Source organism: Lissotriton helveticus, chromosome 1_1 (assembly GCF_964261635.1).
Source record: "Lissotriton helveticus chromosome 1_1, aLisHel1.1, whole genome shotgun sequence".
NCBI lineage: Eukaryota > Metazoa > Chordata > Amphibia > Caudata > Salamandridae > Lissotriton > Lissotriton helveticus.
In genome coordinates this window covers 2145184462-2145198102 of record NC_136057.1, presented here as the reverse complement: position 1 = coordinate 2145198102, position 13641 = coordinate 2145184462, and the positions used below count along the sequence as shown (strand labels likewise).

Genomic DNA, 13641 nt, shown 5'->3' with positions numbered 1-13641 from the left:
ATTAACAAGCTACTTACCTTCAATAACGCCTTTTCTTGTTGAGACTATCCAATTGCGGGTTCCTCACCTCAGAACATTCCTCAGGTGTCAGACAGGAGCTGGAAAATCTTGATCAGTACCTCTGCACATCAGTCGGTGGTATCGTTCAGCTCTGCATTGACGTGGTCTGCTTCAGAAGTGAAATCACAGGGCCTATATAGGCCCCAATACAATCTGCGGACATCATTTTCTTTTGTGATTATTTCCGCGCCCAAAGGCAGAGCAACATAAAAATCAATGCTAAAGTTTTGACCAGTGTGCAGTGTTTAAGGGATCTTATTGGGAAAGTGCACAGTTTGCAGCACAGGGTGGTGCGCTTAGACAGAAACTCTACCAGAAAATGCATTACCAAAGGTAAGCAACTTGTTCTACTGATTGATACTTCTAACTGCAGATTCCTCACCTGATAAGATACCAAAGCAGTACATATCTGTAGGAACCTAACTGGAGAGATGTCTGCCAAAATGGACCTGACTGTCCAAGCAGTAGTGCTTCGAGAACATATGGAGAGATATCCATGTGGCAGCTAGGCAGATGTCCAGGACAGGTACCCTGCATGCCAACACAGTTTGTCATTGCTTTGTCCATGGTGGAGAGAGATTACAAGCAATCTGGGGTTGCTTCTTTGCCAGCATGTAGTGGATTTTTATAAAGAAGACTAGCCATCTGGAGATGGTTTGTATCTGTACAGCCTTGCAATTTTTTGCTCTAGTGAACCCAATGTCAATCTGATTGTCCACCCTGATGAGCTTTGACACATTAATTAAAAAAAGACAGAGCTCTTTTACGCTCCAAATAATGGAGTGTCTCTTCTTCCTTGGAAGGATGAGGTGTTGCATAGAATGCAGGTAGAGTAATGCTCTGGCAGATGTGAAGAGGTGACCACCTTCTGAATAAAAGAGCCACGCGTCAGAGGACTAGTATGTCAGGAAAAAATATAGTGGACAGACAGACTGAAGCCTAATGAACCTCCTGCCAGATGTAATGGCCACCAGGAATTCTGTTTTCAGAGCCAAAAGCTGCAAAGGGCAGCTATGCAGGGAATCCAAAGGTTAAAATTGAGAAATGTAAGGAGAAACTTAACGTCCCATGGGGCATTACAAATGTTGTAAACCAACCAAATCACAACAGGTGACAAACAGGGAGGGTTGATCCGGCAGATGCAAGAAAGCTGAAATAGTGACAAAGAACCATTAGGTTGCCTAGAGCAAGGGCTTCTCAGGCTAACAAGCATTAATTGAAGAAAAGTCTAAGTACTGCACTCAGAAAATTGAAAATGCTACCTCCACTAAAGAACTTTTTAAGTTAGTATAACTGCTCTCGGCCTCACAACCCAGAGCGGAACCAGAGAGCTTTCAGGTGTTTTGTAACCAGCTAGCAACTTTCTTACACTCCAGGATTATGGATATCCACACAGGCTTCAGCTCAGCTCCTATCACACCAACCCACTCAACTGTCGCAGACAGGTCTCCATTAGTATCCCAAGACTTGCGATCTTGTCCTAGCCAGGAGACAAAAGGTCCCTCCGTATTTCATATACTCTCTCCTAAGTTGGCTGAACAATACCTCCTGAAAGATCATGCAGGATCACCCTCAGAAGCCTGCCCACCTGCAGTTCTCCACATGGTGGCCATCATTACAGCTGACCCACTCTGTAAGCTAATAAACAATGTGATCCTATCTGGATCCTACCCGCTAAGTTGGAAGCAGGCTATTATTAGTCCCCTCCTACAAAAACCGAATCTGGACATCACAGACTGTAAAAACTATTGTCAGATCTCCTTGCTTCCTGTGCCGGCATAGATTTAGGAGATGCATCTTAATATCTATCTGATGGAGACTGCAGAACAGCAACACTGGTTCAATGACTTCCAGTATGGTTTTAGAAGACGTCTGGTAGATGAGGGACAGGGGACGATGCAGATACTCTTGGATCTGTCCGCAGCGTTTGACACCATCTAACACGCTCTGCTGCTAGACAGACTCCATGATCTTGGCATCTCACTTCAAGCATTAGCCCTCCTGTCCTCCTTTGTGGGAGAACGATCGCAAAAGGTGAAGTTACAGCACTTTTTCACAAATGCCTTTTCCCTGCCCTGTGGAGTGCCGCAGAGCTCATCTCTAAGCCCCATGCTTTTCAATCTGTATGTGGCACCCCTACTGGCTATCACCCATTCCTTAGGAATGGTGGTAGTGTTGTATGCAGACAGCACCCAGATCATGGTGTCAATCCCTAAGAACTCAAGCTCAGTAGCTGAAAATGTTTCCTGTTGTATGAACAAAGTGGCAGAATGGATGTCATGCATCTTTTTAAAACTGAATGGAGATAAGCAGAAGAGATGATTTTTGTCCCAAGTGCATCAAGCTGGAAGAGTAGCTGCTGGCCTCACTCTTTAGGAATTTGTCCTCCATGGGGAAATAATGCCAAGAACCTACGAGTACTGATGGACTTGAACTTAACTTTAATGCTCAAACTAATCGTACAATTATAACCTGCACCTGGATTATGAGGATGCTGAAAAAAATCTTTTCATTCATTCAGCAGCCTGCATGCAACCAGCTTGCGCTTGCCCTGGTAATGTCCAGACTCGATTATTGCAACTCACTGTAACTGGGCTCGAACAAGAGTATGCAGCATAAACTCCAGGTGGTACAGAACGCACTGACGAGACTGGTTCTGGACATTCCTAGATGGCAGTCAGCCGCCAAGGGATTAGAAACCCTTCACTGGCTCACAATTAACAAGCGTATCAGCTTCAAATCTCTCTGTATTGTACACAAGTCCCTCTATCTCCCTTACCCTAAGACTCAAAACCATGTTTGGCTGGTACTCCCCTAGCAGATCTCTTCGCTCAGTGTCTAAACTACAGTTTAATGTATTGAAAACTATAAGAAAGAGATGGGGCGACAGAGCATTTTCCACTGCTTCCAGTAAACTTGGTAACACTCTTGCAAAAAAGACAAAGGCCATCTTCCAGCTCCTGCCGTTTAGGAAGGCCCTAAAAGCTTGGTTATTTTGCTTGTAGCTAGCTTCCGACTTAGGAATACTAATGGACTCTCTTCTTGGATGGTGATCTACAGCCCCTTGACACCTTCGGGTAACTACTGCGCTTCATAAATTTAAAATCAAATAAGAACAAATAACAAAACCTCCGCAGAGGTGCAGAAAGGGAGTCCACATGGTATGAGGAAAACCATGCCACAAACTTATCAGCAGAAACGCATACAGGAGTCCTGAGTTACATTAAAAGTGGAATACGTCTCCAAGCAAGAGCTGCTTTGGAAAATCCAAAATGCACAAGTGCTTATAAGGTGCGTTTTCAGCAGTGGCAAACAGATTGAGCCAAGGTTCTCCTTATTTTTGTAAGAGAGCTCGTGTCGCCTCCGGATGCAACTGCACTCATGATCCGCGCGGCATTGAGGGCTGAGTTTGTCCACGCTAGAGTTCGATGAGCCTGCTGGGTGCTGTACCACCAGGAAAATGTACTGGTACTGCAGATAAGTCCAGAGACTCCTGGCACAGGGTCCATCACCCCACCCTACCCTGTTGTAACAGTACCACATGGTGGTGGCGCTGTCTGTGAACACCTGAACCAACTTTCCATTGATGAATGGAAAAAAGGCTTTCAATGGCAAGTGAATAGCTCTCAACTCCAACAAGTTGGTGTGGAGCTGACATTCTGCCAGAGACCAGAGTAGTCTGATCTCCACCTCACCCAGATGGCCACCCCAATCTAATAGTGAACAATCTGTCGCCACTGTAAGCTTTGGGTGGGGGTAGAATGAGGAGTCTGCTGCTGGAATCAACTGCGGATCCTTAGCCACCACGGCAGGCCTTTTGCAGTTCCCTTCAATAGCAGTATCAGGTCGGAAAGATTCCTCTGATGCCGCGCCCACTGGGACTGCAGGTCCCACTGAAGAGCCAGCATATGACATAGGGCGTATTGTAACAGCAGGATGCAAAAGGCCATAAAACCCAGCAGCCTCAGAGTCAGACTCACCAAAATCCAGGAAAGAGACCAAAACATCAGAATCATATTGTGAAGGAGCAATTTACTTACCTTCTATCAAGCCTTATCTGGTAGAGAATCTATTTCTCTGCAGATTCCTCTCCTTAGAATTATCCCTAGACGTCAGACCGGATTCTGAATTTTTTGTGAGCAATACCCCTACACGCAAGTAGGTGACTTCATTCAGCTCCACGTGACATCGTCGGCACCATCCTTGCCATTTGTGCCAGAACTGACGTGCGCAGTGCCTATATAGGCGCCAACCCAGCGCGCTGACATCAGTTTCTTTTCATGACTTTCCTTGCCAGGAGCACAACACCACAAAGAAAAGTGACCACTGGTGTGGAAAACTAGGGCCCAGAGAAGGGAAATCCCCATCCCTAGAAATCCGTCCACAGAGCAGCAAAGATAGGTGGGTCAGTAAGGCATCTGGTGCTAGACAGAGTCTCTACCAGATACGGTGTTACTGAAGATAAGTAACTTGTTCATCTGATAGAGATGTCCAACGGCCCATTCCTTACCTTGGAAAGATACCCAAGCAAAACCTCCACAGAGGTGAGTCTGCAAAACAATTTCACACCAAAAAGTCCTGCAGGACCTAACACGAAAAGTGCCCGCCTAACGGACCTGAAAGTCCAGGCAGTAATGTTTTGTGAATGTGTGCAGGGAGGCCCACGTTGCTGCCTGGCAGATGTCCAGGGCCGGTACACCACGTGCTAATGCAGTGGTCGTAGCCTTGGCTCTGGTGCAATGAGCACGCAAGCTCTCAGGTGGTTGCTTCTTAGCCAGTGCATAGCAGATGTTAATGCGGAGCATGATCCATCAGGAGATTGAGCATTGCTGCACAACCTTTCCCTTCTTCACTCCGATGTGCTCCATGAAGAGCTGGTTTTCCACCCAGAACTCTTTTGTGCTCTTTTTGGGTCCAGTCAGTGGAGTTGCTCCTCCTCCTTCTCCTCTTTAGAGCATGTGGTGGAGCGTAAAAAGTAGGCAGGGTGATGGACCGGCCTACATGGAAGAGAGTGACAATTGGTGGGAAGGAGACTCTAGTGCGAAGAACCAGCTTGTTTGAGAAGATGTTCAGGTACGGAGGCTTAGAGGACAAAGCCTGAAGCTCACTCACCCTCCAGCCACATGTTATCGCCACTAGGAAGGCTGTCTTGATGGTTAGGAGCCTGGGGGAAACAGTTGTGCATTGGCTCAAAGGGAGCGCACAGTAGAAAGTTGCGTACTAGATTAAGGTCCCACTGAGGCATGATGAAGGGTGAAAGTGGAAACGTGTTGCAGACCTTTCAAACACATATGTACAACAGGGGATTTCAACAGGGATGGCCGATCTGGCAACCACAGGAAGGCAGAGATGGCAGAAAGATAGCCATTTAAAGTGTCCAAAGCAGAGCCCTTTTGGGCAAGAGAAAGAATAAAGAGAAGGACTTGAGAGAGGGGAGCAGAAATAGGGTCAACCTGTCTCTCTGCATACAATGCCACAAACTTTTCCCAAAGGCAGGCATATACTGTCTTGATGGTGGGAAGCCTGGTTGCTAAGATAACATTGCAGACTTTGGGTGGAAGGTTGAAACCTATCAACTGTCGTCGCTCAATCTCCACACATGAAGGCGAAGCATTGACAGGTTTCGGTGGAGAACCTTCCCTTGCTGCTGCAACAACAGATCCTCCCAAAGGGGCAGCCTGAATGGAGGACTGATAGCCATGTTCAACAGCTCGGGATACCAAACTCTCTGAGCCCAAAATGGAGCCACAAGGATGACATGGGCCTGGTCGTTTCGGATCTTCTTGAAAATTCTGGGCAGGAGTGGTAAAAGTGGAAAGGTGTACAGGAAGCCTGAGCTCAACACGAGAGGAAAAGCATCTTCGAGCGAGAGCTTCCTTGGAAACTCCAGCACGCAAAAATGCAGACATTGCGTGTACTCGGTGGAGACAAACAAATCTAAGCAAGGCTCTCCCCACTCTTGAAAGAGGCCTTGCAGCACCTCTGATGGAGACGCCACTCATGATCCACTAGGCATCTTCGGCTGAGTTTGTCCACCCTGACATTCAGAGAGCACGCCAGGTTTTGAACCACCAGGGATATGCCCTGCTGTTCCAGCCATGTCGAGAGGTGCAGGGTCTCTTGACAAAAGGGTTACAACCCCCATCCCGCCTTGTGTGTTGCAGTGCCACATGACCGTGGTGTTGGCCAAGAACCTAGCCTTCCCTTTAAGGGTAGAAAGGCTTTTAATGCCAGCCGGATCACCCGGAGCTCCAGTAGATTAATGTAGAGTCCGAATTCAACCAGAGGCCTCTGACTTCCACCTTTCCCAGTTGGCCGCCCCATTCCAGGAGTGACGCATCTGTAACTACTGTCAGAACTGACTGGGGAAGGGAGAGGGGTCTGCTGTTGACCCAATCATGAGTCCTTCGCCACCACTGCAGACCTTGTGCAGTTCCTTCCGACATCTGGACCATGTCAGAGAGATTGCCCTGATGCTGTGCTAATGGAACTTCAGGTCCAACTGCAGAGCCCGCCTATGCTAGTGAGCATGTATCACAAGCAGGATGCAGGAGGCCATGAGGCCCAGCATCCTCAAAGTCAGCCACATTGAAACCAAGGCTAGAGGCTGAAACAACAATATCATAGCCCGAATATCTTGGACTCACCATTCGGAGGATAAGCCCAAAACTGCACAATGTCCAGAACGGCTCAGATGAAAGGGAGGGTATGAGAGGGGGCCAGGTGTGACTTGGGCACATTGTTAGTGAGCCCCAGTGAATGCAGGAGGTTCGCAGTATTCTGGAAGTGGATAACAACTCCCTGGGACGAGCCCGCCTTCAACAGCCAGTTGTCAAGATAGGGAAACACTGGCACTCCTGATCTCTGCAGATGAGCTGCAACCTCCGCCATCACGTTGGTGAACACCCAAAGGGCGCTAGTAAGGCCAAAGAACAAGTTACTTACCTTCGATAACGATATATCTGTAAGAAACATTAGTTAGTTAGATTCCTTACCTATGAATAACCCCTAGGGTCAGACTGGATCAGGAAAATTTTGCGTAGCAGTACCCTTGCGCGTCGGTAGGCATCGTCTGTGGCTCCACGTCCGTCGTCGTTGGCGCCGGGATGACGTCGTCGGAGTACTTAGACGCCGCCCTCGCGCGCTGACATCAGTTCTTATACACAGCTTTTCCGCGCCAGAAACGCAGAGCAATGATGAAAACCGACACTGGTGCCATGAAACTAGGGCCCTGAAAGGGATGACCTTAACCCTATATATCGGTTCGCAGAACGGGGAGGATGGGTTGGGGCGGTAAGGAATCTAACTAACTAATGTTTCTTACAGATATATCGTTACCGAAGGTAAGTAACTTGTTCATCTGAAAGAAACAAGTTAGTTAGATTCCTTACCTTAGAATAGATACCCCAGCAATACCAACCCCGGTGGTGGGCCTGCAAACCAAGATCACACCAGAAAGTCCCGGAGAACGGAACGGCCAAAGAAGCCATCTCTCCAGACTTGGCTGTCCAGGCAGTAGTGTCTTGCTAACGTGTGCAGCGAGGCCCACGTAGCTGCCTGACAGATGTCCTGCAAGGGGACTCCCCGGCCCAGGGCGTAGTAGCCGCGGTGGCCCGAGTGGAATGGGCCCTTAGCCCAACAGGAGGCTCCTTCCTTGCCAAAGAGTAGCAAATCTTGATGCACAAGACAACCCACTGAGAGATGGTTTGTTTGTGCACCGCCCGTCCCTTCTTAGCGCCCACGTAACCAACAAAGAGTTGGTCATCCACCCAGAACTGGCGTGTGCGATCCAGATAGAATAAGAGCGCATGTTTTGGGTCCAGACGGTGGAGCCTCTCTTCCTCTTTCGAGGGATGCAGAGGCGGAAAGAAGGTGGGCAAGGTGATGGACTGCACGATGTGGAAGGCTGCGGCTACCATGGGCAGGAAAGAGGGTCGCGTCCGCAACACAACTTTGTCCGGATGGACAGGAAAGAAGGGAGGTTGTGAAGAAAGAGCCTGGAGCTCACTCACTCTCCTGGCAGAGGTGATGGCAACCAGGAATGCAGTCTTAAGAGTGAGAAGACGAAGAGGATAGTTATGAAGTGGCTCAAAAGGAGCGCACCTCAGATAAGTTAGAACAAGATTCAAGTCCCACTGCGGCATCACGAAAGGAACAGGAGGAAACAGATGAGTGATGCCCTTCAAGAACCTATTTACAACGGGGGACTTGAACAAAGAGGGCTGATCAGGTAGCCTTAAGAAGGCGGAAATGGCAGAGAGGTAGCCCTTAATAGTGCCCAGAGTAGAGCCCTGCTGGGCAAGAGAAAGAAGGAAGAGGAGAACCTCAGAAAAAGGGGCAGAGAGTGGATCCACAGCCTTTGATGTGCACCATGCCACAAATTTGTTCCACCTACAGGCGTATACCGATTTTGTGGAGGGACGCCTGGCTGCCAGAATGACATCGCAGACTTCAGGAGGCAAGTCAAAAGGCCTCAACTGTCGCCGCTCGATCTCCACGCATGGAGGTGGAGACTGGACAGGTTCGGGTGGAGGACCGTCCCCTGCTGCTGCGACAGAAGGTCCTCCTGAAGAGGCAGACGAATCGGGGGATCGACTGACATGCTGAGTAGCTCAGGATACCAGTATCTTCGTGCCCACTCTGGAGCCACAAGGATGACTTGGGCCCGGTCGCACCTGATCTTCTTCAGCCCTCTGGGCGGAAGTGGTATAGGCGGAAAGGCGTACAACAGACCGCAACTCAACTCGCGACGAAAAGCATCTCCGAGCGAGTGCAGCCTTGGAAATTCCAAAGCGCAGAACTGATGACATTGCGCGTTCTCTTCTGTGGCGAATAGATCTAACCAAGGCTCTCCCCACTGCTGAAAGAGACCTTGCGCCACATCCGAGTGCAGACGCCATTTGTGATCCATCATGCACCGACGGCTGAGTTTGTCCACCCTGGCGTTCAGGGAACCTGCCAGGTGTTGAACCACCAGGGTCATGCCCTGATGTTCCAGCCACTGCCAGAGGCGCAGAGCCTCCTGGCATAGGGTCCACGACCCCACTCTGAAATGTTTGTTGCAGTACCAAATGGTGGTGGTGTTGTCCGTGAAAACCTGCACTACACTTCCCCGGACAGAGGGAAGGAATGCCTTCAGTGCAAGCCGGATCGCCCGCAGCTCCAGAAGCGTGATGTGGGGCCGGAACTCCGCCGGAGACCAGAGGCCTCTGATCTCCGCCTTTCCCATGTGGCCCCCAGCCCAGGAGGGACGCATCCGTCACAACAACATGCTCCGGTTGGGGAAGGGAGAGGGATCTGCCGCTGACCCAATCGCGGTCCGTGAGCCACCACTGCAACTGTCTCGCAGTGTCCTCCGAGATCCGGACATGGTTGGACAGGTTGCCCTGATGCTGGGCCCACTGAAACTTCAGGTCCCACTGCAGAGCCCGCATCCGCCACTTGGCGTGATGCACCAGAAGGATGCCGGAGGTCTGACCAAGGCCCGGGATAAAGGCTGAAAGATCGGAACCAGAGCCTGAATATCCCGAACCCGCTGTTCGGGAGGATAAACCTGAAACTGCGCCGAATCCAGAACCACTCCGATGAAGAGGAACCTTTGAGAGGGACACAGGTGTGACTTCGGCACATTGATGGAAAACCCCAGCAAGTGCAGGAGGTCGGCCATAGTCTTAAGGTGGCTGACGACTGTCTGGGGCGAGCCCGCCTTCAACAACCAGTCGTCAAGGTAGGGGAAGACTGACACCCCTTACCTGCGCAGATGAGCTGCGACCACTGCCATCACTTTCATGAACACCCGTGGGGCGCTAGTAAGGCCAAAGGGGAGCACGGTGAACTGGAAGTGCTTGTGGCCTACCATGAACCGCAGGTAACGCCGGTGGGCTGGGGATGTGGAAATACGCGTCCTGCAAGTCCAATGCTATCATCCAGTCTCCGGGGTCCAGGGCAGCTAGGACCTCAGCCAGAGTCAGCATCTTGAACTTCTCCTTCCGAGGAAGCCAATGACGTTCCGTAGGTCCAAGATAGGGTTCCCAAGATTGCCCTTCTTGGGAACCAGAAAGTAGTGGGAATAGCAACCACACCGTACTTCTGGCCCAGGAACGCGCTCGATGGCCCCCTTGGCCAAGAGGGCCGACACTTCCTCTTGCAGAAGTTGCAAGTGATCTCCCGACACGCAGTGGTACTGCGGTGGCATGTCTGGAGGGGTCGCCTCGAAGGGGAGGGAGGAGCCCCTTCGGACGATTTGCAGCACCCACCTGTCCGAAGTGATAGTACTCCAGTGAAGGAGGTGATGGTCGGACCCTGCCCCCCACTGACGTTAAATGGGTTGGAAAGCTCGGACTAGGAGGGCTTTGAGGCGGATGCTGCGGGAGTGGATGTGGGCTGGCCGCGCCGTTGTCCCCTGGCACTGCCACAGCGGTTACCACATCCGCCGCCGCGCTGGATGTTAGACTGTGGCCCGTGGCTGGCAGGACGTGAAGGAGCAAAAGGCAGACTGCTGCTGACGCTGCCCCGAGAGGCCCAAGGACTTGGCTGTAGCCCTGGAGTCCTTGAAACGTTCAAGCGCATGATCTGCCTTGCCACCAAAGAGGTGGCTGCCATCAAACGGCATGTCCATGAGGGTGCTCTGGACATCGGCCGAAAAGTTGGCGGACCTCAGCTAGGTGTGGCGGCGAACAGACACCGTCGTTGACATCGCCCTGCCCAGCGAGTCCGTGGTATCCAGCCCACATAGTATAGAATACCGAGCTGCGTCTCGTCCCTCCGTGAGGGCTTGAGCGAGTTTTGGCCGGGCACCCTCCGGACTCTCTGGAAGCACGGCCGCAACCGTATCCCACAGAGAGTGGGTATAACGGCCCAAAAGGCAAGCGATGTTTACTGACCGCAACCCACGGCTGAGGGATGAAAACAGTTTCTTACCAAACTGTTCATACCTTTTGGATTTCCGATCTGGGGGTGCAGTCGGGAATGCAGATTGGGAAGTAGAGGCCTGGATAACTAGGCTCTCGGGGGTGGGATGGGTGGACAGGAAACTAGGGTCGCCCAGAGCTGGGCGGTGGGGACTGGCGACGTTCCTATCTACAGGGGGGCCTGTAGCGGGCCTGGACCAGGTGCCCAACAGGACGTCCATGAGAGCCTCATTAAACGGCAGTAAAGGCTGCGGAGCCCCAGTTTGCGGTTTAAGGACCGCAGTGAGGATGTTAGACCACACAGTAGCGACGGGGAGCGTAAGCGCCAAGGCCTTGGCTGCCCGTGTCAGCACCACACTATAAGCAGCCCCCTCCTCCGTAGCCCCGGTAGGAGGGGAGACAAAGTCAGTGTCAGGGGAGGTATCAAGACCACTGGCCTCCCCTAGCTCCTCTGTCTAGTCCTGGAAGGACTGACACTCACGTGTCAGAGGGTCCTCAGACCCCTCCCAATCCCCTTCGTCCTCCATCTCCTGAAATTCAGGGTCAAAGGATGGAGCCGGATCAAAGAAGTAAGGCTCTTTAGCCGGCGTCGAACGCGGCGTCGGTCCGACGCCAGATCCGGACCGAGAGAGGGATCAGGGACGGCGTCGTGAGGGGACGGCGCCGGGGGCGACACCCTGGGGGTCGATGCCGGCGAGGTCGACCAGCGGCAACCCGGATCCGAAACGGCTGTTCGGCGCAGACGGCACCGGGGCCGGAGCACCCGGCCCACTTGGACTCCCAGTCGGGGCCATGGGGCCCGGAGGCACCACGGGACCAGACGGAGGAGAGAGGGACCTCACGGCCATGAGGAAGGCCTCGATCTCCTCCGGCGTCGCGTTCAGTCCAGAGACCGGCGGGTATGGAGCTGGCCGCGGCACCTGCGGCTCCGGCGGAGCCGGTGTCGCCAGAACCCCCGGCCGCGCCGCGGGGAGTCAGAAGAGCGTGGACGTCTCTTCGACTTCTTGCGCCTCTTACCGGAGGACTTGGAGCCCGACAAATGGTGTTGACTCGTCGACCTTCGATGACTGTGGCCCCGCGACCGGTCCCTCGACTCCCTCCTGGACCAGGACCTTGAGCGGCAGGGGGCCGACTGCCGGAGCTCGAGGCGCTTGCGGGACCGCTCCCGCCTAGCCTTCGACATCAAGGCCCAGCAGTCGGGGCACGACCGGCCGTCGTGGTTGGCCCCAAGGCAATACAGGCACGGGTGATGGGGATCGGTAACCGACATCAGTTGGTACAGGGCTTGAACCCTGGCATTCCCTACCGGCACGAAGAGTCGTGAAGACTCGAAAAGAGATCAAAAAGATCAAAAAGTTTTAGTCAAAACATGACTAAAGTACTGCTTTCTCCGGACCTGCGCTTAGCTGGCGCGGAAAAAAGAACTGACATCAGCGCGCGAGGGCGGCGTCTAAGTACTCCGACGACGTCATCCCGGTGCCGCCGACGACGGACGCGGAGCCGCAGACACCTACCGACGCGCAAGGGTACTGCTATGCTAAATTTTACGGATCCAGTCTGACGCCTGGGGGTTATTCTAAGGTAAGGAATCTAACTAACTTGTTTCTTTCAGATGAGGAGCACAGCAAAGTGCTCATGGCCTACCTTGAACCGGAGGTAATGTCTGTGGACAGGCACAGGGAGGGGATGTGAAAATATGCGTCCTGCTAGTCCAATGCTTTCATCCAGTCTACCAGGTCCTGGGCAGACAGGACTTGAGAGAGTGTGAGCATTTTTAATTTGTCCTTTTTGAGGAAGAAATTGAGCAGGCGCAGGTCTATGATAGAAAGAAAGTAGTGGGAATAACAACCACAACCTACTTCTGGTGTTGGTGCCCTCTCTATGGCTCCATTGGCCAAGAGAGCCTCCATTTCCTGGCGGAGTAAGGATATATGGTCCTCTGTCAGCCTGTTGCAAGTGGGTGGCATGGATGGAAGAGCAGTCATGAAGGAGCGAGAGCATTGCTTTTAGACAATTTGGAGAACCAGCAGTCTGATGTTATTAACCTCCAGTGGTGCAGGTGATGACGTACCTCTCCAGTCTGCCATAGCTTGGGAGAGTATGGCCCGGGCCTCCTCCGTGACCATAGGCAGCACCTGCGCAATCAAATCCCACAGTGCTCGGGAGTAACAGCCCAAAAGGCACTTTGTGTTCAAGAAAACATTTTCTTTGCCTATGGTGTACATCCTCTTAAATTCCCTATCCAAAGGGTTGCAGGGAATGCGTGAAGGTTTCTGCGGGAAGTGCAAGCTTGGACCACCAGGCTCTCCGGGGTGGGGTGTTCTGTGAAGAAATTGGGGTCCCCTGGGATGGGTCCATGGTGGGAAGCAACTGTCCTGTTCACAGAAGACCCTGTGGTGGGCTTGACCAGGTCCGAAGCAGGACGTCCGAAAAGTCTTCATTAAAATGGAGAAGCAGTTCTGAGGGGGTCACTTCCGCCCGAAGCACCTCTGTCAAGACGTTAGTCTTGACTGCCACTGAGTGCAGGCTAAGGTCCATAACAATGCCACCTACCAGTGTGCAGAGCTACTGCTCAAGATTTTCTGGATCGATACCTGGGGAATATTCGAAGGTGAGGAATCTGCGGTCTCTATTAGAATCTTATGACTATTAACTGTTGCATGGGTAACTC

General features: G+C 52.0%; 1 protein-coding gene across 3 annotated transcripts in view; it reads right to left on the bottom strand.

The window, feature by feature from the left end:
* The window catches only part of CCDC18 (coiled-coil domain containing 18), a 1360824-nt gene that overhangs the window by 319727 nt on the left and 1027456 nt on the right, over positions 1-13641 (bottom strand). The window lies entirely within an intron of this gene.